The 26213-nt window shown below is 39.4% G+C and overlaps 21 non-coding genes across 21 annotated transcripts; 11 read left to right on the forward strand and 10 right to left on the reverse strand.

Moving 5' to 3' along the window:
- The first annotated feature begins 2289 nt into the window (after positions 1 to 2289).
- On the forward strand, positions 2290 to 2361 carry TRNAQ-UUG (transfer RNA glutamine (anticodon UUG)). Its single transcript has one exon. It is a non-coding gene; the product is annotated as a tRNA-Gln (tRNA).
- Positions 2362 to 3242: 881 nt separating this feature from the next.
- On the reverse strand, positions 3243 to 3314 carry TRNAQ-CUG (transfer RNA glutamine (anticodon CUG)). The gene has a single exon. It is a non-coding gene; the product is annotated as a tRNA-Gln (tRNA).
- A 259-nt stretch (positions 3315 to 3573) lies between these two features.
- TRNAQ-UUG (transfer RNA glutamine (anticodon UUG)) lies at positions 3574 to 3645 on the forward strand. Its single transcript has one exon. It is a non-coding gene; the product is annotated as a tRNA-Gln (tRNA).
- A 913-nt stretch (positions 3646 to 4558) lies between these two features.
- On the reverse strand, positions 4559 to 4630 carry TRNAQ-CUG (transfer RNA glutamine (anticodon CUG)). The gene has a single exon. It is a non-coding gene; the product is annotated as a tRNA-Gln (tRNA).
- A 2379-nt stretch (positions 4631 to 7009) lies between these two features.
- On the forward strand, positions 7010 to 7081 carry TRNAQ-UUG (transfer RNA glutamine (anticodon UUG)). The gene has a single exon. It is a non-coding gene; the product is annotated as a tRNA-Gln (tRNA).
- Positions 7082 to 7962: 881 nt separating this feature from the next.
- TRNAQ-CUG (transfer RNA glutamine (anticodon CUG)) lies at positions 7963 to 8034 on the reverse strand. Its single transcript has one exon. It is a non-coding gene; the product is annotated as a tRNA-Gln (tRNA).
- Positions 8035 to 8293: 259 nt separating this feature from the next.
- TRNAQ-UUG (transfer RNA glutamine (anticodon UUG)) lies at positions 8294 to 8365 on the forward strand. Its single transcript has one exon. It is a non-coding gene; the product is annotated as a tRNA-Gln (tRNA).
- Positions 8366 to 9278: 913 nt separating this feature from the next.
- On the reverse strand, positions 9279 to 9350 carry TRNAQ-UUG (transfer RNA glutamine (anticodon UUG)). The gene has a single exon. It is a non-coding gene; the product is annotated as a tRNA-Gln (tRNA).
- A 2381-nt stretch (positions 9351 to 11731) lies between these two features.
- TRNAQ-UUG (transfer RNA glutamine (anticodon UUG)) lies at positions 11732 to 11803 on the forward strand. The gene has a single exon. It is a non-coding gene; the product is annotated as a tRNA-Gln (tRNA).
- An 881-nt stretch (positions 11804 to 12684) lies between these two features.
- Positions 12685 to 12756, reverse strand: TRNAQ-CUG (transfer RNA glutamine (anticodon CUG)). Its single transcript has one exon. It is a non-coding gene; the product is annotated as a tRNA-Gln (tRNA).
- Positions 12757 to 13015: 259 nt separating this feature from the next.
- On the forward strand, positions 13016 to 13087 carry TRNAQ-UUG (transfer RNA glutamine (anticodon UUG)). Its single transcript has one exon. It is a non-coding gene; the product is annotated as a tRNA-Gln (tRNA).
- A 913-nt stretch (positions 13088 to 14000) lies between these two features.
- TRNAQ-UUG (transfer RNA glutamine (anticodon UUG)) lies at positions 14001 to 14072 on the reverse strand. The gene has a single exon. It is a non-coding gene; the product is annotated as a tRNA-Gln (tRNA).
- A 2379-nt stretch (positions 14073 to 16451) lies between these two features.
- TRNAQ-UUG (transfer RNA glutamine (anticodon UUG)) lies at positions 16452 to 16523 on the forward strand. Its single transcript has one exon. It is a non-coding gene; the product is annotated as a tRNA-Gln (tRNA).
- Positions 16524 to 17404: 881 nt separating this feature from the next.
- TRNAQ-CUG (transfer RNA glutamine (anticodon CUG)) lies at positions 17405 to 17476 on the reverse strand. Its single transcript has one exon. It is a non-coding gene; the product is annotated as a tRNA-Gln (tRNA).
- A 259-nt stretch (positions 17477 to 17735) lies between these two features.
- Positions 17736 to 17807, forward strand: TRNAQ-UUG (transfer RNA glutamine (anticodon UUG)). The gene has a single exon. It is a non-coding gene; the product is annotated as a tRNA-Gln (tRNA).
- Positions 17808 to 18720: 913 nt separating this feature from the next.
- Positions 18721 to 18792, reverse strand: TRNAQ-CUG (transfer RNA glutamine (anticodon CUG)). The gene has a single exon. It is a non-coding gene; the product is annotated as a tRNA-Gln (tRNA).
- Positions 18793 to 21171: 2379 nt separating this feature from the next.
- TRNAQ-UUG (transfer RNA glutamine (anticodon UUG)) lies at positions 21172 to 21243 on the forward strand. The gene has a single exon. It is a non-coding gene; the product is annotated as a tRNA-Gln (tRNA).
- An 881-nt stretch (positions 21244 to 22124) lies between these two features.
- Positions 22125 to 22196, reverse strand: TRNAQ-CUG (transfer RNA glutamine (anticodon CUG)). The gene has a single exon. It is a non-coding gene; the product is annotated as a tRNA-Gln (tRNA).
- Positions 22197 to 22455: 259 nt separating this feature from the next.
- On the forward strand, positions 22456 to 22527 carry TRNAQ-UUG (transfer RNA glutamine (anticodon UUG)). The gene has a single exon. It is a non-coding gene; the product is annotated as a tRNA-Gln (tRNA).
- Positions 22528 to 23440: 913 nt separating this feature from the next.
- TRNAQ-CUG (transfer RNA glutamine (anticodon CUG)) lies at positions 23441 to 23512 on the reverse strand. The gene has a single exon. It is a non-coding gene; the product is annotated as a tRNA-Gln (tRNA).
- Positions 23513 to 25891: 2379 nt separating this feature from the next.
- TRNAQ-UUG (transfer RNA glutamine (anticodon UUG)) lies at positions 25892 to 25963 on the forward strand. The gene has a single exon. It is a non-coding gene; the product is annotated as a tRNA-Gln (tRNA).
- Positions 25964 to 26213: the final 250 nt, after the last annotated feature.

Genomic DNA, 26213 nt, shown 5'->3' on the forward strand with positions numbered 1-26213 from the left:
AGGAAGAATCCTATCCAAATGAGCTGTAAAGCAAAGAGTTTGCTATTGCGCAACAACCAACTAAACAGTTCCACATTTGCATAATATCCGTGGGCTAGGAATATGAGTTTGTTAAAATGATGCATGAGATCTCGATTCTCATTTCTGTTACAACTCTGTCAGGTTGCACCAGCAAGGGGCCCATGGTGTAATGGTTAGCAAAGAACATTACTGAAGGGCCCCTCGGCCAGCCAGAAAGCCAAAATGGAGAGAACGGGCATGAACTGGTTGTGAATGAGCTTCAAAATGCGTTCACAGGTAATTGAACTGGTGATCTCCTCAGTTTATACACCTGGAACTCCTGTCAATAGCAACAGTCGGCAGCTGGGTTGCCAGACATTTCGTCGAAAAAAATTTGTCGACAGGACAATTGGTCGAAACCATTTGGTCGAAAACCAAATGGTCGAATTGCTTTGTTTTTTATTTTCACATTTTTTTTTTGGGGGGGGGTTTGGGGGGTCCCCCCAACCCCCTTTTTTTCTAAAAACCCCTTTTTTTCCGTAAACTACAACCTAAAATATATATATATATATAAATAAAAAAATCGACCATTTGGCTTTTGACCAAATTACGTCGACCAAATGTCTTTCGACGAAATGTCTTTCGACGAAATGTCCGGACAGCGGCAGCTGGTCTGTGTCAGTAATGGCAATTTGATTTTGCCATTTTCACAACTCCCTAATAAATGAACAAAATGTTCCATTTGTAGGCACAGTTACATGCTATGGTATGTATACCATGCTTAATAACCACCATAGGAGGCTCAGAGCACCATCCGCATTCTTACGTACAAAACATGTAAGGAAATAATCAGATCTTTTGCTCTGCAGGAGTCAGGCTTCTTTAAAGCCTGACAAAGTGGCAGAGTGCCATTGTAAACTGAGGCATGATGAAACCATGCCCAAGAACCCAGGCAGGTTAAACCCTTCCACTCATGCCCCTAGGCCCCGAATGGCCACGAACGGCCAGGTTCTATAGACAGGGCAGCTGGCATGGATTATGGACACTTTTAACATAGGGTGGTTTTTCAACCTTATCTCCTCTGGGAGCAAAGCGCTGGACAGGGTTTCCTGTACGTTTTTGAGGTTCGCAGGGATCTATGTGTGGATGTTTCTTGGTGTGAAAAGCATGACACCTTTTGGGGTGACACCAGGCTCTTCTGGGAGTTAATTTGCATAATCTCTACTTTCTATTTTATGTGACATGGGCTGCAGTTACATTGTTCTGTTAATAGAGGGCAACACACAGGTCATAGTTCCAAACAGGGGTGCACAGTCTGCTTGCTAGCTTACATTTACAGTTCTATTTGGGATTCACCGCCTTTTCATAAACTGAGTACTCTTCCGGAGTATTTCTAACTTATGTAGGTGTTTTGGGGGTGTTACGTGCCTTTGTATGACTGCTGCAAACCACTTGATATTAGACATTGATTGGAAACGACATAAAAAATCCTGACACATATTGTAAGCGGACATAAAATGACCTATATTAGCTAATATAAGTAAACAGACATCACTCCCCCCTCCCCACAAAAAGGGATGTATGCGTACACAAAAAATAAAAATGAAAAACAAGCAACTACTGCAGTTAAAATCTAAAAATGTAAATTCAGTTACATGATCATGACTCGGAAGGGGAAGTTAAAAAGTAAAAAAACACACGGTAGGAGAGAGGTTAGCTTTACATGCCATGAGGGAGGAAGAGGTCTTCCAAGCACTGTTGTGTATGTTGGTCAATCCCTCTGAAACGCAAAAGGGATGTGCACATAGAAATCAAAGCAGAGTCATCCAGAGAGACTATTTAATTCTTTTTTTTTCAAATTCTCAAAAGGAAGCTGCTATCAAATTGAACTATTCATCACAGCCACTGCTAGGAAATCTATGTGCATAAAATGACAATACACCCAAAGGAAAACAAAATATAGCTATAACATGTCAGATTACTAAATTCAGAGTCCAGCCTACTAACCATTAGACCATGGAACCTAAATACTTCCGCAAATGCTGAACTTCATTATGCCAAAACAGAGGCAGTCAGAAACAATATTTAATATTGCTTAATCATATCCTCAAGAGGAAGAATTTGATCTACATGCTCTATAAAGCACAGAGATTGCTATAGCACAACGTCAATCGACAACATCGCTGTGTTTGTATGATATCAGTCAATTGGGACTATGAATCTGTAAAAATTGTAAATGTGCTCTATATTGCCATTTCTGATTCAACGCTCTCAGGTGCATCTTGCAAGGGTTCCATGGTGTAATGGTTAGCACTTCGGACTTTGAATCCAACGATCCGAGTTCAAGTCTCGGTGGGACCGTTATCTTGCTCTTACACTCCATTTTCTAATTTCTCAAATTACAATTCAACAGAGTTAATATTCAGAAGTTCAGTCGACTCTCTCTGCACGACATTACATTTAAATGCACTTTGGTGCCTGATACCAATACAGTGATGCAACTACATATCGTTAATGTACAATCCCTAAGGTCAATCAGAGTGGGCACCCAGATATCTCTCAGAAACATTTTTCACAGATGAATAATGTCCAACCTTAACTCTATGAAAAGAAAAATGTACACACTATGTGCAGTAGATTCTCTGCTCACTGGAACATGCAGAAACAACATTGATGTGAAAAGATTGGAAAAAGCCCTATTTTATTAACATTAAAAAATGTTATACAATTATTTTGGTGAATCATATTCACTTTCACAATCATTCCTATGTTTCAAGCAATTTGATGGTCTTATTAAATGTGTAAAAAATGTAATTCTTTGAGTTGACAAACTGTATGGAGAGCAAACTTTTTATAACTTACAAGAGTTATGAGTTCTAGAAAGTAGTGCATTTACTGATCAAGTGCCCTTGTTTAAATGTACTTACTTTATTTGGATCACACCTTTCTCGAAAGAAGAAATAAACTCTAAATTATCAGGAAACAATTCAACTGATTTTAGGGGCCTCCTGGGCTTTCAATGCAAATCGCTGAGATCAAAAGCCAGTTTAATAGCCATTATACCTTGGAGCTTTGGAGATATGAGAGTGGGCAGTTTCTTTGTGGCAAAAGAGAGTCATCCCCAGAAACTATTAATATTCTTTGGTCAAAGAAGACTGCCATCAAAGTGGGATGTAAAGCAAAGCTATTGCTGTTATATCTATCTGCAAATGAAAGGCAACTCTAAAAGAGAAGCAGCCCCAAGGTCCCACCGAGACTTGAACTCGCATCGCTGGATTCAGAGTCCAGAGTGCTAACCATTACACCATGGAACCCACATATTCAGTAGCATGATGCACTTCATTCTGGAAAAACAGAGCACATCAGAGAAAATATGTAATATTCCTATATCATTAGACTCCAGAGGAAGAATTTGATCCAAATGAGACATGAAGCCAATACTTTGCGATTGCACAGCATCCAACAGCAACAGTGCTGCTTCGATATAATATCAGTAAACGGTTACTATAGGTCAGTAAAAATCTTGACTGTGCCCTATATTCTCATTGCCCTTATGAAGCTCTGCTCAACAAGGGTTCCATGGTGTAATGGTTAGCACTTTGGACTTTGAATCCAGCGATCCGAGTTCAAGTCTCGGTGGAACCTCTCTCTTGCTCTAACACACTTTGTCTCCTTGTTGTCTTAAATTATAGGCCAAAGATAGTAATATTCATAAGGTTAGTGGTGTAGGGTATTCATTTTCGCTCTCACTCTCTGGCATAACTTTTCATAAAAATCCACTTTTGTGCCTAGCACCTTAACCTTTATGCATTTTTTTTAAATGTATGAACAGTGAGGTCATTCTGAGTCGATGGGCAGATCTGCATCGGAAACATACATAAAAGATTTGAAATTTTCAAACTTAACTCAATGTTAAGAAACATGCTCAATCTGTGACCCAATGGATTCTATTTTTACTTGAAGATGCAGCAACAACATTAATAATACCATTTTGGGAAAAGCAGCTCTATTGTATCGCCATTCTCTTTCAAAATTGTTAAAGGGTTAATCCTATGAAAAGCGACCACATTCAGAATCAATGATATTAATCAAGCGTCTTAACAGCCTTTACATGTTTGTAAAATGAAGGTATCAGTTTGAGATGAAAAATAGAACGAAGAACACACTTTTCTTAATTCACAAAAGGCCTGAGGTGTATAAATACTGTTTGTACCGACCAAGGGCCCATTCGTGAATGTACTTACTTTAGTTGGATCATACCTTTCTTCAAAGAAGACATCCACAATAAACCATAAGGGAAAGGTTTGACTGATGGTAAACTCTTACAGAGATTTGAATGCAAATTATTGGATTCAACCTCCAGGGTGCTACCATTACACCATGGGTCTTTCACACCACAGAAAGTGGTGGGTTTCATTGTGGCTAAAGAGCGTCATCCATGGAAAATCTTTCTTTTTTCAAATGCACCCAGGGAATAATGCTATGAAAGTGGGCGACACAGCAGCGTCATTGCTATTAAAACAAGACACTGAGAGGAAAACAAACACAGTAATTCCCAAGGTCCCACCGAGATTTGAACTCGGATCGCTGGATTCAGAGTCCAGAGTGCTAACCATTACACCATGGAACCTACATACTTAGTGACATGATGAACGTCATTGCAGCAAAAAAAGAGCCTTTTAGAGAATGTATGCAATATTCTTTTATCTTATGCCTCCAGAGGAAGAATCCTATCCAAATGAGCTGTAAAGCAAAGAGTTTGCTATTGCGCAACAACCAACTAAACAGTTCCACATTTGCATAATATCCGTGGGCTAGGAATATGAGTTTGTTAAAATGATGCATGAGATCTCGATTCTCATTTCTGTTACAACTCTGTCAGGTTGCACCAGCAAGGGGCCCATGGTGTAATGGTTAGCAAAGAACATTACTGAAGGGCCCCTCGGCCAGCCAGAAAGCCAAAATGGAGAGAACGGGCATGAACTAGTTGTGAATGAGCTTCAAAATGCGTTCACAGGTAATTGAACTGGTGATCTCCTCAGTTTATACACCTGGAACTCCTGTCAATAGCAACAGTCGGCAGCTGGGTTGCCAGACATTTCGTCGAAAAAAATTTGTCGACAGGACAATTGGTCGAAACCATTTGGTCGAAAACCAAATGGTCGAATTGCTTTGTTTTTTATTTTCACATTTTTTTTTGGGGGGGGGTTTGGGGGGTCCCCCCAACCCCCTTTTTTTCTAAAAACCCCTTTTTTTCCGTAAACTACAACCTAAAAAATATATATATAAATAAATTAAAAAATCGACCATTTGGCTTTCGACCAAATTACGTCGACCAAATGTCTTTCGACGAAATGTCTTTCGACGAAATGTCCGGACAGCGGCAGCTGGTCTGTGTCAGTAATGCCTATTTGATTTTGCCATTTTCACAACTCCCTAATAAATGAACAAAATGTTCCATTTGTAGGCACAGTTACATGCTATGGTATGTATACCATGCTTAATAACCACCATAGGAGGCTCAGAGCACCATCCGCATTCTTACGTACAAAACATGTAAGGAAATAATCAGATCTTTTGCTCTGCAGGAGTCAGGCTTCTTTAAAGCCTGACAAAGTGGCAGAGTGCCATTGTAAACTGAGGCATGATGAAACCATGCCCAAGAACCCAGGCAGGTTAAACCCTTCCACTCATGCCCCTAGGCCCCGAATGGCCACGAACAGCCAGGTTCTATAGACAGGGCAGCTGGCATGGATCATGGACACTTTTAACATAGGGTGGTTTTTCAACCTTATCTCCTCTGGGAGCAAAGCGCTGGACAGGGTTTCCTGTACGTTTTTGAGGTTCGCAGGGATCTATGTGTGGATGTTTCTTGGTGTGAAAAGCATGACACCTTTTGGGGTGACACCAGGCTCTTCTGGGAGTTAATTTGCATAATCTCTACTTTCTATTTTATGTGACATGGGCTGCAGTTACATTGTTCTGTTAATAGAGGGCAACACACAGGTCATAGTTCCAAACAGGGGTGCACAGTCTGCTTGCTAGCTTACATTTACAGTTCTATTTGGGATTCACCGCCTTTTCATAAACTGAGTACTCTTCCGGAGTATTTCTAACTTATGTAGGTGTTTTGGGGGTGTTACGTGCCTTTGTATGACTGCTGCAAACCACTTGATATTAGACATTGATTGGAAACGACATAAAAAATCCTGACACATATTGTAAGCGGACATAAAATGACCTATATTAGCTAATATAAGTAAACAGACATCACTCCCCCCTCCCCACAAAAAGGGATGTATGCGTACACAAAAAATAAAAATGAAAAACAAGCAACTACTGCAGTTAAAATCTAAAAATGTAAATTCAGTTACATGATCATGACTCGGAAGGGGAAGTTAAAAAGTAAAAAAACACACGGTAGGAGAGAGGTTAGCTTTACATGCCATGAGGGAGGAAGAGGTCTTCCAAGCACTGTTGTGTATGTTGGTCAATCCCTCTGAAACGCAAAAGGGATGTGCACATAGAAATCAAAGCAGAGTCATCCAGAGAGACTATTTAATTCTTTTTTTTTCAAATTCTCAAAAGGAAGCTGCTATCAAATTGAACTATTCATCACAGCCACTGCTAGGAAATCTATGTGCATAAAATGACAATACACCCAAAGGAAAACAAAATATAGCTATAACATGTCAGATTACTAAATTCAGAGTCCAGCCTACTAACCATTAGACCATGGAACCTAAATACTTCCGCAAATGCTGAACTTCATTATGCCAAAACAGAGGCAGTCAGAAACAATATTTAATATTGCTTAATCATATGCCTCAAGAGGAAGAATTTGATCTACATGCTCTATAAAGCACAGAGATTGCTATAGCACAACGTCAATCGACAACATCGCTGTGTTTGTATGATATCAGTCAATTGGGACTATGAATCTGTAAAAATTGTAAATGTGCTCTATATTGCCATTTCTGATTCAACGCTCTCAGGTGCATCTTGCAAGGGTTCCATGGTGTAATGGTTAGCACTTCGGACTTTGAATCCAACGATCCGAGTTCAAGTCTCGGTGGGACCGTTATCTTGCTCTTACACTCCATTTTCTAATTTCTCAAATTACAATTCAACAGAGTTAATATTCAGAAGTTCAGTCGACTCTCTCTGCACGACATTACATTTAAATGCACTTTGGTGCCTGATACCAATACAGTGATGCAACTACATATCGTTAATGTACAATCCCTAAGGTCAATCAGAGTGGGCACCCAGATATCTCTCAGAAACATTTTCCACAGATGAATAATGTCCAACCTTAACTCTATGAAAAGAAAAATGTACACACTATGTGCAGTAGATTCTCTGCTCACTGGAACATGCAGAAACAACATTGATGTGAAAAGATTGGAAAAAGCCCTATTTTATTAACATTAAAAAATGTTATACAATTATATTGGTGAATCATATTCACTTTCACAATCATTCCTATGTTTCAAGCAATTTGATGGTCTTATTAAATGTGTAAAAAATGTAATTCTTTGAGTTGACAAACTGTATGGAGAGCAAACTTTTTATAACTTACAAGAGTTATGAGTTCTAGAAAGTAGTGCATTTACTGATCAAGTGCCCTTGTTTAAATGTACTTACTTTATTTGGATCACACCTTTCTCGAAAGAAGAAATAAACTCTAAATTATCAGGAAACAATTCAACTGATTTTAGGGGCCTCCTGGGCTTTCAATGCAAATCGCTGAGATCAAAAGCCAGTTTAATAGCCATTATACCTTGGAGCTTTGGAGATATGAGAGTGGGCAGTTTCTTTGTGGCAAAAGAGAGTCATCCCCAGAAACTATTAATATTCTTTGGTCAAAGAAGACTGCCATCAAAGTGGGCTGTAAAGCAAAGTTATTGCTGTTATATCTATCTGCAAATGAAAGGCAACTCTAAAAGAGAAGCAGCCCCAAGGTCCCACCGAGACTTGAACTCGGATCGCTGGATTCAGAGTCCAGAGTGCTAACCATTACACCATGGAACCCACATATTCAGTAGCATGATGCACTTCATTCTGGAAAAACAGAGCACATCAGAGAAAATATGTAATATTCCTATATCATTAGACTCCAGAGGAAGAATTTGATCCAAATGAGACATGAAGCCAATACTTTGCGATTGCACAGCATCCAACAGCAACAGTGCTGCTTCGATATAATATCAGTAAACGGTTACTATAGGTCAGTAAAAATCTTGACTGTGCCCTATATTCTCATTGCCCTTATGAAGCTCTGCTCAACAAGGGTTCCATGGTGTAATGGTTAGCACTTTGGACTTTGAATCCAGCGATCCGAGTTCAAGTCTCGGTGGAACCTCTCTCTTGCTCTAACACACTTTGTCTCCTTGTTGTCTTAAATTATAGGCCAAAGATAGTAATATTCATAAGGTTAGTGGTGTAGGGTATTCATTTTCGCTCTCACTCTCTGGCATAACTTTTCATAAAAATCCACTTTTGTGCCTAGCACCTTAACCTTTATGCATTTTTTTTAAATGTATGAACAGTGAGGTCATTCTGAGTCGATGGGCAGATCTGCATCGGAAACATACATAAAAGATTTGAAATTTTCAAACTTAACTCAATGTTAAGAAACATGCTCAATCTGTGACCCAATGGATTCTCTTTTTACTTGAAGATGCAGCAACAACATTAATAATACCATTTTGGGAAAAGCAGCTCTATTGTATCGCCATTCTCTTTCAAAATTGTTAAAGGGTTAATCCTATGAAAAGCGACCACATTCAGAATCAATGATATTAATCAAGCGTCTTAACAGCCTTTACATGTTTGTAAAATTAAGGTATCAGTTTGAGATGAAAAATAGAACGAAGAACACACTTTTCTTAATTCACAAAAGGCCTGAGGTGTATAAATACTGTTTGTACCGACCAAGGGCCCATTCGTGAATGTACTTACTTTAGTTGGATCATACCTTTCTTCAAAGAAGACATCCACAATAAACCATAAGGGAAAGGTTTGACTGATGGTAAACTCTTACAGAGATTTGAATGCAAATTATTGGATTCAACCTCCAGGGTGCTACCATTACACCATGGGTCTTTCACACCACAGAAAGTGGTGGGTTTCATTGTGGCTAAAGAGCGTCATCCGTGGAAAATCTTTCTTTTTTCAAATGCACCCAGGGAATAATGCTATGAAAGTGGGCGACACAGCAGCGTCATTGCTATTAAAACAAGACACTGAGAGGAAAACAAACACAGTAATTCCCAAGGTCCCACCGAGATTTGAACTCGGATCGCTGGATTCAAAGTCCAGAGTGCTAACCATTACACCATGGAACCTACATACTTAGTGACATGATGAACGTCATTGCAGCAAAAAAAGAGCCTTTTAGAGAATGTATGCAATATTCTTTTATCTTATGCCTCCAGAGGAAGAATCCTATCCAAATGAGCTGTAAAGCAAAGAGTTTGCTATTGCGCAACAACCAACTAAACAGTTCCACATTTGCATAATATCCGTGGGCTAGGAATATGAGTTTGTTAAAATGATGCATGAGATCTCGATTCTCATTTCTGTTACAACTCTGTCAGGTTGCACCAGCAAGGGGCCCATGGTGTAATGGTTAGCAAAGAACATTACTGAAGGGCCCCTCGGCCAGCCAGAAAGCCAAAATGGAGAGAACGGGCATGAACTAGTTGTGAATGAGCTTCAAAATGCGTTCACAGGTAATTGAACTGGTGATCTCCTCAGTTTATACACCTGGAACTCCTGTCAATAGCAACAGTCGGCAGCTGGGTTGCCAGACATTTCGTCGAAAAAAATTTGTCGACAGGACAATTGGTCGAAACCATTTGGTCGAAAACCAAATGGTCGAATTGCTTTGTTTTTTATTTTCACATTTTTTTTTGGGGGGGGGTTTGGGGGGTCCCCCCAACCCCCTTTTTTTCTAAAAACCCCTTTTTTTCCGTAAACTACAACCTAAAAAATATATATATAAATAAATAAAAAAATCGACCATTTGGCTTTCGACCAAATTACGTCGACCAAATGTCTTTCGACGAAAAGTCTTTCGACGAAATGTCCGGACAGCGGCAGCTGGTCTGTGTCAGTAATGGCAATTTGATTTTGCCATTTTCACAACTCCCTAATAAATGAACAAAATGTTCCATTTGTAGGCACAGTTACATGCTATGGTATGTATACCATGCTTAATAACCACCATAGGAGGCTCAGAGCACCATCCGCATTCTTACGTACAAAACATGTAAGGAAATAATCAGATCTTTTGCTCTGCAGGAGTCAGGCTTCTTTAAAGCCTGACAAAGTGGCAGAGTGCCATTGTAAACTGAGGCATGATGAAACCATGCCCAAGAACCCAGGCAGGTTAAACCCTTCCACTCATGCCCCGAATGGCCACGAATGGCCACGAACGGCCAGGTTCTATAGACAGGGCAGCTGGCATGGATTATGGACACTTTTAACATAGGGTGGTTTTTCAACCTTATCTCCTCTGGGAGCAAAGCGCTGGACAGGGTTTCCTGTACGTTTTTGAGGTTCGCAGGGATCTATGTGTGGATGTTTCTTGGTGTGAAAAGCATGACACCTTTTGGGGTGACACCAGGCTCTTCTGGGAGTTAATTTGCATAATCTCTACTTTCTATTTTATGTGACATGGGCTGCAGTTACATTGTTCTGTTAATAGAGGGCAACACACAGGTCATAGTTCCAAACAGGGGTGCACCGTCTGCTTGCTAGCTTACATTTACAGTTCTATTTGGGATTCACCGCCTTTTCATAAACTGAGTACTCTTCCGGAGTATTTCTAACTTATGTAGGTGTTTTGGGGGTGTTACGTGCCTTTGTATGACTGCTGCAAACCACTTGATATTAGACATTGATTGGAAACGACATAAAAAATCCTGACACATATTGTAAGCGGACATAAAATGACCTATATTAGCTAATATAAGTAAACAGACATCACTCCCCCCTCCCCACAAAAAGGGATGTATGCGTACACAAAAAATAAAAATGAAAAACAAGCAACTACTGCAGTTAAAATCTAAAAATGTAAATTCAGTTACATGATCATGACTCGGAAGGGGAAGTTAAAAAGTAAAAAAACACACAGTAGGAGAGAGGTTAGCTTTACATGCCATGAGGGAGGAAGAGGTCTTCCAAGCACTGTTGTGTATGTTGGTCAATCCCTCTGAAATGCAAAAGGGATGTGCACATAGAAATCAAAGCAGAGTCATCCAGAGAGACTATTTAATTCTTTTTTTTTCAAATTCTCAAAAGGAAGCTGCTATCAAATTGAACTATTCATCACAGCCACTGCTAGGAAATCTATGTGCATAAAATGACAATACACCCAAAGGAAAACAAAATATAGCTATAACATGTCAGATTACTAAATTCAGAGTCCAGCCTACTAACCATTAGACCATGGAACCTAAATACTTCCGCAAATGCTGAACTTCATTATGCCAAAACAGAGGCAGTCAGAAACAATATTTAATATTGCTTAATCATATGCCTCAAGAGGAAGAATTTGATCTACATGCTCTATAAAGCACAGAGATTGCTATAGCACAACGTCAATCGACAACATCGCTGTGTTTGTATGATATCAGTCAATTGGGACTATGAATCTGTAAAAATTGTAAATGTGCTCTATATTGCCATTTCTGATTCAACGCTCTCAGGTGCATCTTGCAAGGGTTCCATGGTGTAATGGTTAGCACTTCGGACTTTGAATCCAACGATCCGAGTTCAAGTCTCGGTGGGACCGTTATCTTGCTCTTACACTCCATTTTCTAATTTCTCAAATTACAATTCAACAGAGTTAATATTCAGAAGTTCAGTCGACTCTCTCTGCACGACATTACATTTAAATGCACTTTGGTGCCTGATACCAATACAGTGATGCAACTACATATCGTTAATGTACAATCCCTAAGGTCAATCAGAGTGGGCACCCAGATATCTCTCAGAAACATTTTCCACAGATGAATAATGTCCAACCTTAACTCTATGAAAAGAAAAATGTACACACTATGTGCAGTAGATTCTCTGCTCACTGGAACATGCAGAAACAACATTGATGTGAAAAGATTGGAAAAAGCCCTATTTTATTAACATTAAAAAATGTTATACAATTATTTTGGTGAATCATATTCACTTTCACAATCATTCCTATGTTTCAAGCAATTTGATGGTCTTATTAAATGTGTAAAAAATGTAATTCTTTGAGTTGACAAACTGTATGGAGAGCAAACATTTTATAACTTACAAGAGTTATGAGTTCTAGAAAGTAGTGCATTTACTGATCAAGTGCCATTGTTTAAATGTACTTACTTTATTTGGATCACACCTTTCTCGAAAGAAGAAATAAACTCTAAATTATCAGGAAACAATTCAACTGATTTTAGGGGCCTCCTGGGCTTTCAATGCAAATCGCTGAGATCAAAAGCCAGTTTAATAGCAATTATACCTTGGAGCTTTGGAGATATGAGAGTGGGCAGTTTCTTTGTGGCAAAAGAGAGTCATCCCCAGAAACTATTAATATTCTTTGGTCAAAGAAGACTGCCATCAAAGTGGGCTGTAAAGCAAAGCTATTGCTGTTATATCTATCTGCAAATGAAAGGCAACTCTAAAAGAGAAGCAGCCCCAAGGTCCCACCGAGACTTGAACTCGCATCGCTGGATTCAGAGTCCAGAGTGCTAACCATTACACCATGGAACCCACATATTCAGTAGCATGATGCACTTCATTCTGGAAAAACAGAGCACATCAGAGAAAATATGTAATATTCCTATATCATTAGACTCCAGAGGAAGAATTTGATCCAAATGAGACATGAAGCCAATACTTTGCGATTGCACAGCATCCAACAGCAACAGTGCTGCTTCGATATAATATCAGTAAACGGTTACTATAGGTCAGTAAAAATCTTGACTGTGCCCTATATTCTCATTGCCCTTATGAAGCTCTGCTCAACAAGGGTTCCATGGTGTAATGGTTAGCACTTTGGACTTTGAATCCAGCGATCCGAGTTCAAGTCTCGGTGGAACCTCTCTCTTGCTCTAACACACTTTGTCTCCTTGTTGTCTTAAATTATAGGCCAAAGATAGTAATATTCATAAGGTTAGTGGTGTAGGGTATTCATTTTCGCTCTCACTCTCTGGCATAACTTTTCATAAAAATCCACTTTTGTGCCTAGCACCTTAACCTTTATGCATTTTTTTTAAATGTATGAACAGTGAGGTCATTCTGAGTCGATGGGCAGATCTGCATCGGAAACATACATAAAAGATTTGAAATTTTCAAACTTAACTCAATGTTAAGAAACATGCTCAATCTGTGACCCAATGGATTCTCTTTTTACTTGAAGATGCAGCAACAACATTAATAATACCATTTTGGGAAAAGCAGCTCTATTGTATCGCCATTCTCTTTCAAAATTGTTAAAGGGTTAATCCTATGAAAAGCGACCACATTCAGAATCAATGATATTAATCAAGCGTCTTAACAGCCTTTACATGTTTGTAAAATGAAGGTATCAGTTTGAGATGAAAAATAGAACGAAGAACACACTTTTCTTAATTCACAAAAGGCCTGAGGTGTATAAATACTGTTTGTACCGACCAAGGGCCCATTCGTGAATGTACTTACTTTAGTTGGATCATACCTTTCTTCAAAGAAGACATCCACAATAAACCATAAGGGAAAGGTTTGACTGATGGTAAACTCTTACAGAGATTTGAATGCAAATTATTGGATTCAACCTCCAGGGTGCTACCATTACACCATGGGTCTTTCACACCACAGAAAGTGGTGGGTTTCATTGTGGCTAAAGAGCGTCATCCATGGAAAATCTTTCTTTTTTCAAATGCACCCAGGGAATAATGCTATGAAAGTGGGCGACACAGCAGCGTCATTGCTATTAAAACAAGACACTGAGAGGAAAACAAACACAGTAATTCCCAAGGTCCCACCGAGATTTGAACTCGGATCGCTGGATTCAAAGTCCAGAGTGCTAACCATTACACCATGGAACCTACATACTTAGTGACATGATGAACGTCATTGCAGCAAAAAAAGAGCCTTTTAGAGAATGTATGCAATATTCTTTTATCTTATGCCTCCAGAGGAAGAATCCTATCCAAATGAGCTGTAAAGCAAAGAGTTTGCTATTGCGCAACAACCAACTAAACAGTTCCACATTTGCATAATATCCGTGGGCTAGGAATATGAGTTTGTTAAAATGATGCATGAGATCTCGATTCTCATTTCTGTTACAACTCTGTCAGGTTGCACCAGCAAGGGGCCCATGGTGTAATGGTTAGCAAAGAACATTACTGAAGGGCCCCTCGGCCAGCCAGAAAGCCAAAATGGAGAGAACGGGCATGAACTAGTTGTGAATGAGCTTCAAAATGCGTTCACAGGTAATTGAACTGGTGATCTCCTCAGTTTATACACCTGGAACTCCTGTCAATAGCAACAGTCGGCAGCTGGGTTGCCAGACATTTCGTCGAAAAAAATTTGTCGACAGGACAATTGGTCGAAACCATTTGGTCGAAAACCAAATGGTCGAATTGCTTTGTTTTTTATTTTCACATTTTTTTTTGGGGGGGGGTTTGGGGGGTCCCCCCAACCCCCTTTTTTTCTAAAACCCCCTTTTTTTCCGTAAACTACAACCTAAAAAATATATATATAAATAAATAAAAAAATCGACCATTTGGCTTTCGACCAAATTACGTCCACCAAATGTCTTTCGACGAAATGTCTTTCGACGAAATGTCCGGACAGCGGCAGCTGGTCTGTGTCAGTAATGGCAATTTGATTTTGCCATTTTCACAACTCCCTAATAAATGAACAAAATGTTCCATTTGTAGGCACAGTTACATGCTATGGTATGTATACCATGCTTAATAACCACCATAGGAGGCTCAGAGCACCATCCGCATTCTTACGTACAAAACATGTAAGGAAATAATCAGATCTTTTGCTCTGCAGGAGTCAGGCTTCTTTAAAGCCTGACAAAGTGGCAGAGTGCCATTGTAAACTGAGGCATGATGAAACCATGCCCAAGAACCCAGGCAGGTTAAACCCTTCCACTCATGCCCCTAGGCCCCGAATGGCCACGAACGGCCAGGTTCTATAGACAGGGCAGCTGGCATGGATTATGGACACTTTTAACATAGGGTGGTTTTTCAACCTTATCTCCTCTGGGAGCAAAGCGCTGGACAGGGTTTCCTGTACGTTTTTGAGGTTCGCAGGGATCTATGTGTGGATGTTTCTTGGTGTGAAAAGCATGACACCTTTTGGGGTGACACCAGGCTCTTCTGGGAGTTAATTTGCATAATCTCTACTTTCTATTTTATGTGACATGGGCTGCAGTTACATTGTTCTGTTAATAGAGGGCAACACACAGGTCATAGTTCCAAACAGGGGTGCACAGTCTGCTTGCTAGCTTACATTTACAGTTCTATTTGGGATTCACCGCCTTTTCATAAACTGAGTACTCTTCCGGAGTATTTCTAACTTATGTAGGTGTTTTGGGGGTGTTACGTGCCTTTGTATGACTGCTGCAAACCACTTGATATTAGACATTGATTGGAAACGACATAAAAAATCCTGACACATATTGTAAGCGGACATAAAATGACATATATTAGCTAATATAAGTAAACAGACATCACTCCCCCCTCCCCACAAAAAGGGATGTATGCGTACACAAAAAATAAAAATGAAAAACAAGCAACTACTGCAGTTAAAATCTAAAAATGTAAATTCAGTTACATGATCATGACTCGGAAGGGGAAGTTAAAAAGTAAAAAAACACACGGTAGGAGAGAGGTTAGCTTTACATGCCATGAGGGAGGAAGAGGTCTTCCAAGCACTGTTGTGTATGTTGGTCAATCCCTCTGAAATGCAAAAGGGATGTGCACATAGAAATCAAAGCAGAGTCATCCAGAGAGACTATTTAATTCTTTTTTTTTCAAATTCTCAAAAGGAAGCTGCTATCAAATTGAACTATTCATCACAGCCACTGCTAGGAAATCTATGTGCATAAAATGACAATACACCCAAAGGAAAACAAAATATAGCTATAACATGTCAGATTACTAAATTCAGAGTCCAGCCTACTAACCATTAGACCATGGAACCTAAATACTTCCGCAAATGCTGAACTTCATTATGCCAATACAGAGGCAGTCAGAAACAATATTTAATATTGCTTAATCATATGCCTCAAGAGGAAGAATTTGATCTACATGCTCTATAAAGCACAGAGATTGCTATAGCACAACGTCAATCGACAACATCGCTGTGTTTGTATGATATCAGTCAATTGGGACTATGAATCTGTAAAAATTGTAAATGTGCTCTATATTGCCATTTCTGATTCAACGCTCTCAGGTGCATCTTGCAAGGGTTCCATGGTGTAATGGTTAGCACTTCGGACTTTGAATCCAACGATCCGAGTTCAAGTCTCGGTGGGACCGTTATCTTGCTCTTACACTCCATTTTCTAATTTCTCAAATTACAATTCAACAGAGTTAATATTCAGAAGTTCAGTCGACTCTCTCTGCACGACATTACATTTAAATGCACTTTGGTGCCTGATACCAATACAGTGATGCAACTACATATCGTTAATGTACAATCCCTAAGGTCAATCAGAGTGGGCACCCAGATATCTCTCAGAAACATTTTCCACAGATGAATAATGTCCAACCTTAACTCTATGAAAAGAAAAATGTACACACTATGTGCAGTAGATTCTCTGCTCACTGGAACATGCAGAAACAACATTGATGTGAAAAGATTGGAAAAAGCCCTATTTTATTAACATTAAAAAATGTTATACAATTATTTTGGTGAATCATATTCACTTTCACAATCATTCCTATGTTTCAAGCAATTTGATGGTCTTATTAAATGTGTAAAAAATGTAATTCTTTGAGTTGACAAACTGTATGGAGAGCAAACATTTTATAACTTACAAGAGTTATGAGTTCTAGAAAGTAGTGCATTTACTGATCAAGTGCCCTTGTTTAAATGTACTTACTTTATTTGGATCACACCTTTCTCGAAAGAAGAAATAAACTCTAAATTATCAGGAAACAATTCAACTGATTTTAGGGGCCTCCTGGGCTTTCAATGCAAATCGCTGAGATCAAAAGCCAGTTTAATAGCCATTATACCTTGGAGCTTTGGAGATATGAGAGTGGGCAGTTTCTTTGTGGCAAAAGAGAGTCATCCCCAGAAACTATTAATATTCTTTGGTCAAAGAAGACTGCCATCAAAGTGGGCTGTAAAGCAAAGCTATTGCTGTTATATCTATCTGCAAATGAAAGGCAACTCTAAAAGAGAAGCAGCCCCAAGGTCCCACCGAGACTTGAACTCGCATCGCTGGATTCAGAGTCCAGAGTGCTAACCATTACACCATGGAACCCACATATTCAGTAGCATGATGCACTTCATTCTGGAAAAACAGAGCACATCAGAGAAAATATGTAATATTCCTATATCATTAGACTCCAGAGGAAGAATTTGATCCAAATGAGACATGAAGCCAATACTTTGCGATTGCACAGCATCCAACAGCAACAGTGCTGCTTCGATATAATATCAGTAAACGGTTACTATAGGTCAGTAAAAATCTTGACTGTGCCCTATATTCTCATTGCCCTTATGAAGCTCTGCTCAACAAGGGTTCCATGGTGTAATGGTTAGCACTTTGGACTTTGAATCCAGCGATCCGAGTTCAAGTCTCGGTGGAACCTCTCTCTTGCTCTAACACACTTTGTCTCCTTGTTGTCTTAAATTATAGGCCAAAGATAGTAATATTCATAAGGTTAGTGGTGTAGGGTATTCATTTTCGCTCTCACTCTCTGGCATAACTTTTCATAAAAATCCACTTTTGTGCCTAGCACCTTAACCTTTATGCATTTTTTTTAAATGTATGAATAGTGAGGTCATTCTGAGTCGATGGGCAGATCTGCATCGGAAACATACATAAAAGATTTGAAATTTTCAAACTTAACTCAATGTTAAGAAACATGCTCAATCTGTGACCCAATGGATTCTCTTTTTACTTGAAGATGCAGCAACAACATTAATAATACCATTTTGGGAAAAGCAGCTCTATTGTATCGCCATTCTCTTTCAAAATTGTTAAAGGGTTAATCCTATGAAAAGCGACCACATTCAGAATCAATGATATTAATCAAGCATCTTAACAGTCTTTACATGTTTGTAAAATGAAGGTATCAGTTTGAGATGAAAAATAGAACGAAGAACACACTTTTCTTAATTTACAAAAGGCCTGAGGTGTATAAATACTGTTTGTACCGACCAAGGGCCCATTCGTGAATGTACTTACTTTAGTTGGATCATACCTTTCTTCAAAGAAGACATCCACAATAAACGATAAGGGAAAGGTTCGACTGATGGTAAACTCTTACAGAGATTTGAATGCAAATTATTGGATTCAACCGCCAGGGTGCTACCATTACACCATGGGTTTTTCACACCACAGAAAGTGGTGGGTTTCATTGTGGCTAAAGAGCGTCATCCATGGAAAATCTTTCTTTTTTCAAATGCACCCAGGGAATAATGCTATGAAAGTGGGCGACACAGCAGCGTCATTGCTATTAAAACAAGACACTGAGAGGAAAACAAACACAGTAATTCCCAAGGTCCCACCGAGATTTGAACTCGGATCGCTGGATTCAGAGTCCAGAGTGCTAACCATTACACCATGGAACCTACATACTTAGTGACATGATGAACGTCATTGCAGCAAAAAAAGAGCCTTTTAGAGAATGTATGCAATATTCTTTTATCTTATGCCTCCAGAGGAAGAATCCTATCCAAATGAGCTGTAAAGCAAAGAGTTTGCTATTGCGCAACAACCAACTAAACAGTTCCACATTTGCATAATATCCGTGGGCTAGGAATATGAGTTTGTTAAAATGATGCATGAGATCTCGATTCTCATTTCTGTTACAACTCTGTCAGGTTGCACCAGCAAGGGGCCCATGGTGTAATGGTTAGCAAAGAACATTACTGAAGGGCCCCTCGGCCAGCCAGAAAGCCAAAATGGAGAGAACGGGCATGAACTGGTTGTGAATGAGCTTCAAAATGCGTTCACAGGTAATTGAACTGGTGATCTCCTCAGTTTATACACCTGGAACTCCTGTCAATAGCAACAGTCGGCAGCTGGGTTGCCAGACATTTCGTCGAAAAAAATTTGTCGACAGGACAATTGGTCGAAACCATTTGGTCGAAAACCAAATGGTCGAATTGCTTTGTTTTTTATTTTCACATTTTTTTTTGGGGGGGGGTTTGGGGGGTCCCCCCATCCCCCTTTTTTTCTAAAAACCCCTTTTTTTCCGTAAACTACAACCTAAAAAATATATATATAAATAAATAAAAAAATCGACCATTTGGCTTTCGACCAAATTACGTCGACCAAATGTCTTTCGACGAAATGTCTTTCGACGAAATGTCCGGACAGCGGCAGCTGGTCTGTGTCAGTAATGGCAATTTGATTTTGCCATTTTCACAACTCCCTAATAAATGAACAAAATGTTCCATTTGTAGGCACAGTTACATGCTATGGTATGTATACCATGCTTAATAACCACCATAGGAGGCTCAGAGCACCATCCGCATTCTTACGTACAAAACATGTAAGGAAATAATCAGATCTTTTGCTCTGCAGGAGTCAGGCTTCTTTAAAGCCTGACAAAGTGGCAGAGTGCCATTGTAAACTGAGGCATGATGAAACCATGCCCAAGAACCCAGGCAGGTTAAACCCTTCCACTCATGCCCCTAGGCCCCGAATGGCCACGAACGGCCAGGTTCTATAGACAGGGCAGCTGGCATGGATTATGGACACTTTTAACATAGGGTGGTTTTTCAACCTTATCTCCTCTGGGAGCAAAGCGCTGGACAGGGTTTCCTGTACGTTTTTGAGGTTCGCAGGGATCTATGTGTGGATGTTTCTTGGTGTGAAAAGCATGACACCTTTTGGGGTGACACCAGGCTCTTCTGGGAGTTAATTTGCATAATCTCTACTTTCTATTTTATGTGACATGGGCTGCAGTTACATTGTTCTGTTAATAGAGGGCAACACACAGGTCATAGTTCCAAACAGGGGTGCACAGTCTGCTTGCTAGCTTACATTTACAGTTCTATTTGGGATTCACCGCCTTTTCATAAACTGAGTACTCTTCCGGAGTATTTCTAACTTATGTAGGTGTTTTGGGGGTGTTACGTGCCTTTGTATGACTGCTGCAAACCACTTGATATTAGACATTGATTGGAAACGACATAAAAAATCCTGACACATATTGTAAGCGGACATAAAATGACCTATATTAGCTAATATAAGTAAACAGACATCACTCCCCCCTCCCCACAAAAAGGGATGTATGCGTACACAAAAAATAAAAATGAAAAACAAGCAACTACTGCAGTTAAAATCTAAAAATGTAAATTCAGTTACATGATCATGACTCGGAAGGGGAAGTTAAAAAGTAAAAAAACACACGGTAGGAGAGAGGTTAGCTTTACATGCCATGAGGGAGGAAGAGGTCTTCCAAGCACTGTTGTGTATGTTGGTCAATCCCTCTGAAACGCAAAAGGGATGTGAACATAGAAATCAAAGCAGAGTCATCCAGAGAGACTATTTAATTCTTTTTTTTTCAAATTCTCAAAAGGAAGCTGCTATCAAATTGAACTATTCATCACAGCCACTGCTAGGAAATCTATGTGCATAAAATGACAATACACCCAAAGGAAAACAAAATATAGCTATAACATGTCAGATTACTAAATTCAGAGTCCAGCCTACTAACCATTAGACCATGGAACCTAAATACTTCCGCAAATGCTGAACTTCATTATGCCAAAACAGAGGCAGTCAGAAACAATATTTAATATTGCTTAATCATATGCCTCAAGAGGAAGAATTTGATCTACATGCTCTATAAAGCACAGAGATTGCTATAGCACAACGTCAATCGACAACATCGCTGTGTTTGTATGATATCAGTCAATTGGGACTATGAATCTGTAAAAATTGTAAATGTGCTCTATATTGCCATTTCTGATTCAACGCTCTCAGGTGCATCTTGCAAGGGTTCCATGGTGTAATGGTTAGCACTTCGGACTTTGAATCCAACGATCCGAGTTCAAGTCTCGGTGGGACCGTTATCTTGCTCTTACACTCCATTTTCTAATTTCTCAAATTACAATTCAACAGAGTTAATATTCAGAAGTTCAGTCGACTCTCTCTGCACGACATTACATTTAAATGCACTTTGGTGCCTGATACCAATACAGTGATGCAACTACATATCGTTAATGTACAATCCCTAAGGTCAATCAGAGTGGGCACCCAGATATCTCTCAGAAACATTTTCCACAGATGAATAATGTCCAACCTTAACTCTATGAAAAGAAAAATGTACACACTATGTGCAGTAGATTCTCTGCTCACTGGAACATGCAGAAACAACATTGATGTGAAAAGATTGGAAAAAGCCCTATTTTATTAACATTAAAAAATGTTATACAATTATTTTGGTGAATCATATTCACTTTCACAATCATTCCTATGTTTCAAGCAATTTGATGGTCTTATTAAATGTGTAAAAAATGTAATTCTTTGAGTTGACAAACTGTATGGAGAGCAAACATTTTATAACTTACAAGAGTTATGAGTTCTAGAAAGTAGTGCATTTACTGATCAAGTGCCATTGTTTAAATGTACTTACTTTATTTGTATCACACCTTTCTCGAAAGAAGAAATAAACTCTAAATTATCAGGAAACAATTCAACTGATTTTAGGGGCCTCCTGGGCTTTCAATGCAAATCGCTGAGATCAAAAGCCAGTTTAATAGCCATTATACCTTGGAGCTTTGGAGATATGAGAGTGGGCAGTTTCTTTGTGGCAAAAGAGAGTCATCCCCAGAAACTATTAATATTCTTTGGTCAAAGAAGACTGCCATCAAAGTGGGCTGTAAAGCAAAGCTATTGCTGTTATATCTATCTGCAAATGAAAGGCAACTCTAAAAGAGAAGCAGCCCCAAGGTCCCACCGAGACTTGAACTCGCATCGCTGGATTCAGAGTCCAGAGTGCTAACCATTACACCATGGAACCCACATATTCAGTAGCATGATGCACTTCATTCTGGAAAAACAGAGCACATCAGAGAAAATATGTAATATTCCTATATCATTAGACTCCAGAGGAAGAATTTGATCCAAATGAGACATGAAGCCAATACTTTGCGATTGCACAGCATCCAACAGCAACAGTGCTGCTTCGATATAATATCAGTAAACGGTTACTATAGGTCAGTAAAAATCTTGACTGTGCCCTATATTCTCATTGCCCTTATGAAGCTCTGCTCAACAAGGGTTCCATGGTGTAATGGTTAGCACTTTGGACTTTGAATCCAGCGATCCGAGTTCAAGTCTCGGTGGAACCTCTCTCTTGCTCTAACACACTTTGTCTCCTTGTTGTCTTAAATTATAGGCCAAAGATAGTAATATTCATAAGGTTAGTGGTGTAGGGTATTCATTTTCGCTCTCACTCTCTGGCATAACTTTTCATAAAAATCCACTTTTGTGCCTAGCACCTTAACCTTTATGCATTTTTTTTAAATGTATGAACAGTGAGGTCATTCTGAGTCGATGGGCAGATCTGCATCGGAAACATACATAAAAGATTTGAAATTTTCAAACTTAACTCAATGTTAAGAAACATGCTCAATCTGTGACCCAATGGATTCTCTTTTTACTTGAAGATGCAGCAACAACATTAATAATACCATTTTGGGAAAAGCAGCTCTATTGTATCGCCATTCTCTTTCAAAATTGTTAAAGGGTTAATCCTATGAAAAGCGACCACATTCAGAATCAATGATATTAATCAAGCGTCTTAACAGCCTTTACATGTTTGTAAAATAAAGGTATCAGTTTGAGATGAAAAATAGAACGAAGAACACACTTTTCTTAATTCACAAAAGGCCTGAGGTGTATAAATACTGTTTGTACCGACCAAGGGCCCATTCGTGAATGTACTTACTTTAGTTGGATCATACCTTTCTTCAAAGAAGACATCCACAATAAACCATAAGGGAAAGGTTTGACTGATGGTAAACTCTTACAGAGATTTGAATGCAAATTATTGGATTCAACCTCCAGGGTGCTACCATTACACCATGGGTCTTTCACACCACAGAAAGTGGTGGGTTTCATTGTGGCTAAAGAGCGTCATCCATGGAAAATCTTTCTTTTTTCAAATGCACCCAGGGAATAATGCTATGAAAGTGGGCGACACAGCAGCGTCATTGCTATTAAAACAAGACACTGAGAGGAAAACAAACACAGTAATTCCCAAGGTCCCACCGAGATTTGAACTCGGATCGCTGGATTCAGAGTCCAGAGTGCTAACCATTACACCATGGAACCTACATACTTAGTGACATGATGAACGTCATTGCAGCAAAAAAAGAGCCTTTTAGAGAATGTATGCAATATTCTTTTATCTTATGCCTCCAGAGGAAGAATCCTATCCAAATGAGCTGTAAAGCAAAGAGTTTGCTATTGCGCAACAACCAACTAAACAGTTCCACATTTGCATAATATCCGTGGGCTAGGAATATGAGTTTGTTAAAATGATGCATGAGATCTCGATTCTCATTTCTGTTACAACTCTGTCAGGTTGCACCAGCAAGGGGCCCATGGTGTAATGGTTAGCAAAGAACATTACTGAAGGGCCCCTCGGCCAGCCAGAAAGCCAAAATGGAGAGAACGGGCATGAACTAGTTGTGAATGAGCTTCAAAATGCGTTCACAGGTAATTGAACTGGTGATCTCCTCAGTTTATACACCTGGAACTCCTGTCTATAGCAATAGTCGGCAGCTGGGTTGCCAGACATTTCGTCGAAAAAAATTTGTCGACAGGACAATTGGTCGAAACCATTTGGTCGAAAACCAAATGGTCGAATTGCTTTGTTTTTTATTTTCACATTTTTTTTTGGGGGGGGGTTTGGGGGGTCCCCCCAACCCCCTTTTTTTCTAAAAACCCCTTTTTTTCCGTAAACTACAACCTAAAAAATATATATATAAATAAATAAAAAAATCGACCATTTGGCTTTCGACCAAATTACGTCGACCAAATGTCTTTCGACGAAATGTCTTTCGACGAAATGTCCGGACAGCGGCAGCTGGTCTGTGTCAGTAATGGCAATTTGATTTTGCCATTTTCACAACTCCCTAATAAATGAACAAAATGTTCCATTTGTAGGCACAGTTACATGCTATGGTATGTATACCATGCTTAATAACCACCATAGGAGGCTCAGAGCACCATCCGCATTCTTACGTACAAAACATGTAAGGAAATAATCAGATCTTTTGCTCTGCAGGAGTCAGGCTTCTTTAAAGCCTGACAAAGTGGCAGAGTGCCATTGTAAACTGAGGCATGATGAAACCATGCCCAAGAACCCAGGCAGGTTAAACCCTTCCACTCATGCCCCTAGGCCCCGAATGGCCACGAACGGCCAGGTTCTATAGACAGGGCAGCTGGCATGGATTATGGACACTTTTAACATAGGGTGGTTTTTCAACCTTATCTCCTCTGGGAGCAAAGCGCTGGACAGGGTTTCCTGTACGTTTTTGAGGTTCGCAGGGATCTATGTGTGGATGTTTCTTGGTGTGAAAAGCATGACACCTTTTGGGGTGACACCAGGCTCTTCTGGGAGTTAATTTGCATAATCTCTACTTTCTATTTTATGTGACATGGGCTGCAGTTACATTGTTCTGTTAATAGAGGGCAACACACAGGTCATAGTTCCAAACAGGGGTGCACAGTCTGCTTGCTAGCTTACATTTACAGTTCTATTTGGGATTCACCGCCTTTTCATAAACTGAGTACTCTTCCGGAGTATTTCTAACTTATGTAGGTGTTTTGGGGGTGTTACGTGCCTTTGTATGACTGCTGCAAACCACTTGATATTAGACATTGATTGGAAACGACATAAAAAATCCTGACACATATTGTAAGCGGACATAAAATGACCTATATTAGCTAATATAAGTAAACAGACATCACTCCCCCCTCCCCACAAAAAGGGATGTATGCGTACACAAAAAATAAAAATGAAAAACAAGCAACTACTGCAGTTAAAATCTAAAAATGTAAATTCAGTTACATGATCATGACTCGGAAGGGGAAGTTAAAAAGTAAAAAAACACACGGTAGGAGAGAGGTTAGCTTTACATGCCATGAGGGAGGAAGAGGTCTTCCAAGCACTGTTGTGTATGTTGGTCAATCCCTCTGAAACGCAAAAGGGATGTGCACATAGAAATCAAAGCAGAGTCATCCAGAGAGACTATTTAATTCTTTTTTTTTCAAATTCTCAAAAGGAAGCTGCTATCAAATTGAACTATTCATCACAGCCACTGCTAGGAAATCTATGTGCATAAAATGACAATACACCCAAAGGAAAACAAAATATAGCTATAACATGTCAGATTACTAAATTCAGAGTCCAGCCTACTAACCATTAGACCATGGAACCTAAATACTTCCGCAAATGCTGAACTTCATTATGCCAAAACAGAGGCAGTCAGAAACAATATTTAATATTGCTTAATCATATGCCTCAAGAGGAAGAATTTGATCTACATGCTCTATAAAGCACAGAGATTGCTATAGCACAACGTCAATCAACAACATCGCTGTGTTTGTATGATATCAGTCCATTGGGACTATGAATCTGTAAAAATTGTAAATGTGCTCTATATTGCCATTTCTGATTCAACGCTCTCAGGTGCATCTTGCAAGGGTTCCATGGTGTAATGGTTAGCACTTCGGACTTTGAATCCAACGATCCGAGTTCAAGTCTCGGTGGGACCGTTATCTTGCTCTTACACTCCATTTTCTAATTTCTCAAATTACAATTCAACAGAGTTAATATTCAGAAGTTCAGTCGACTCTCTCTGCACGACATTACATTTAAATGCACTTTGGTGCCTGATACCAATACAGTGATGCAACTACATATCGTTAATGTACAATCCCTAAGGTCAATCAGAGTGGGCACCCAGATATCTCTCAGAAACATTTTCCACAGATGAATAATGTCCAACCTTAACTCTATGAAAAG

Source organism: Ambystoma mexicanum, chromosome 5p (assembly GCF_040938575.1).
Source record: "Ambystoma mexicanum isolate Mex_15411 chromosome 5p, UKY_AmexF1_1, whole genome shotgun sequence".
NCBI lineage: Eukaryota > Metazoa > Chordata > Amphibia > Caudata > Ambystomatidae > Ambystoma > Ambystoma mexicanum.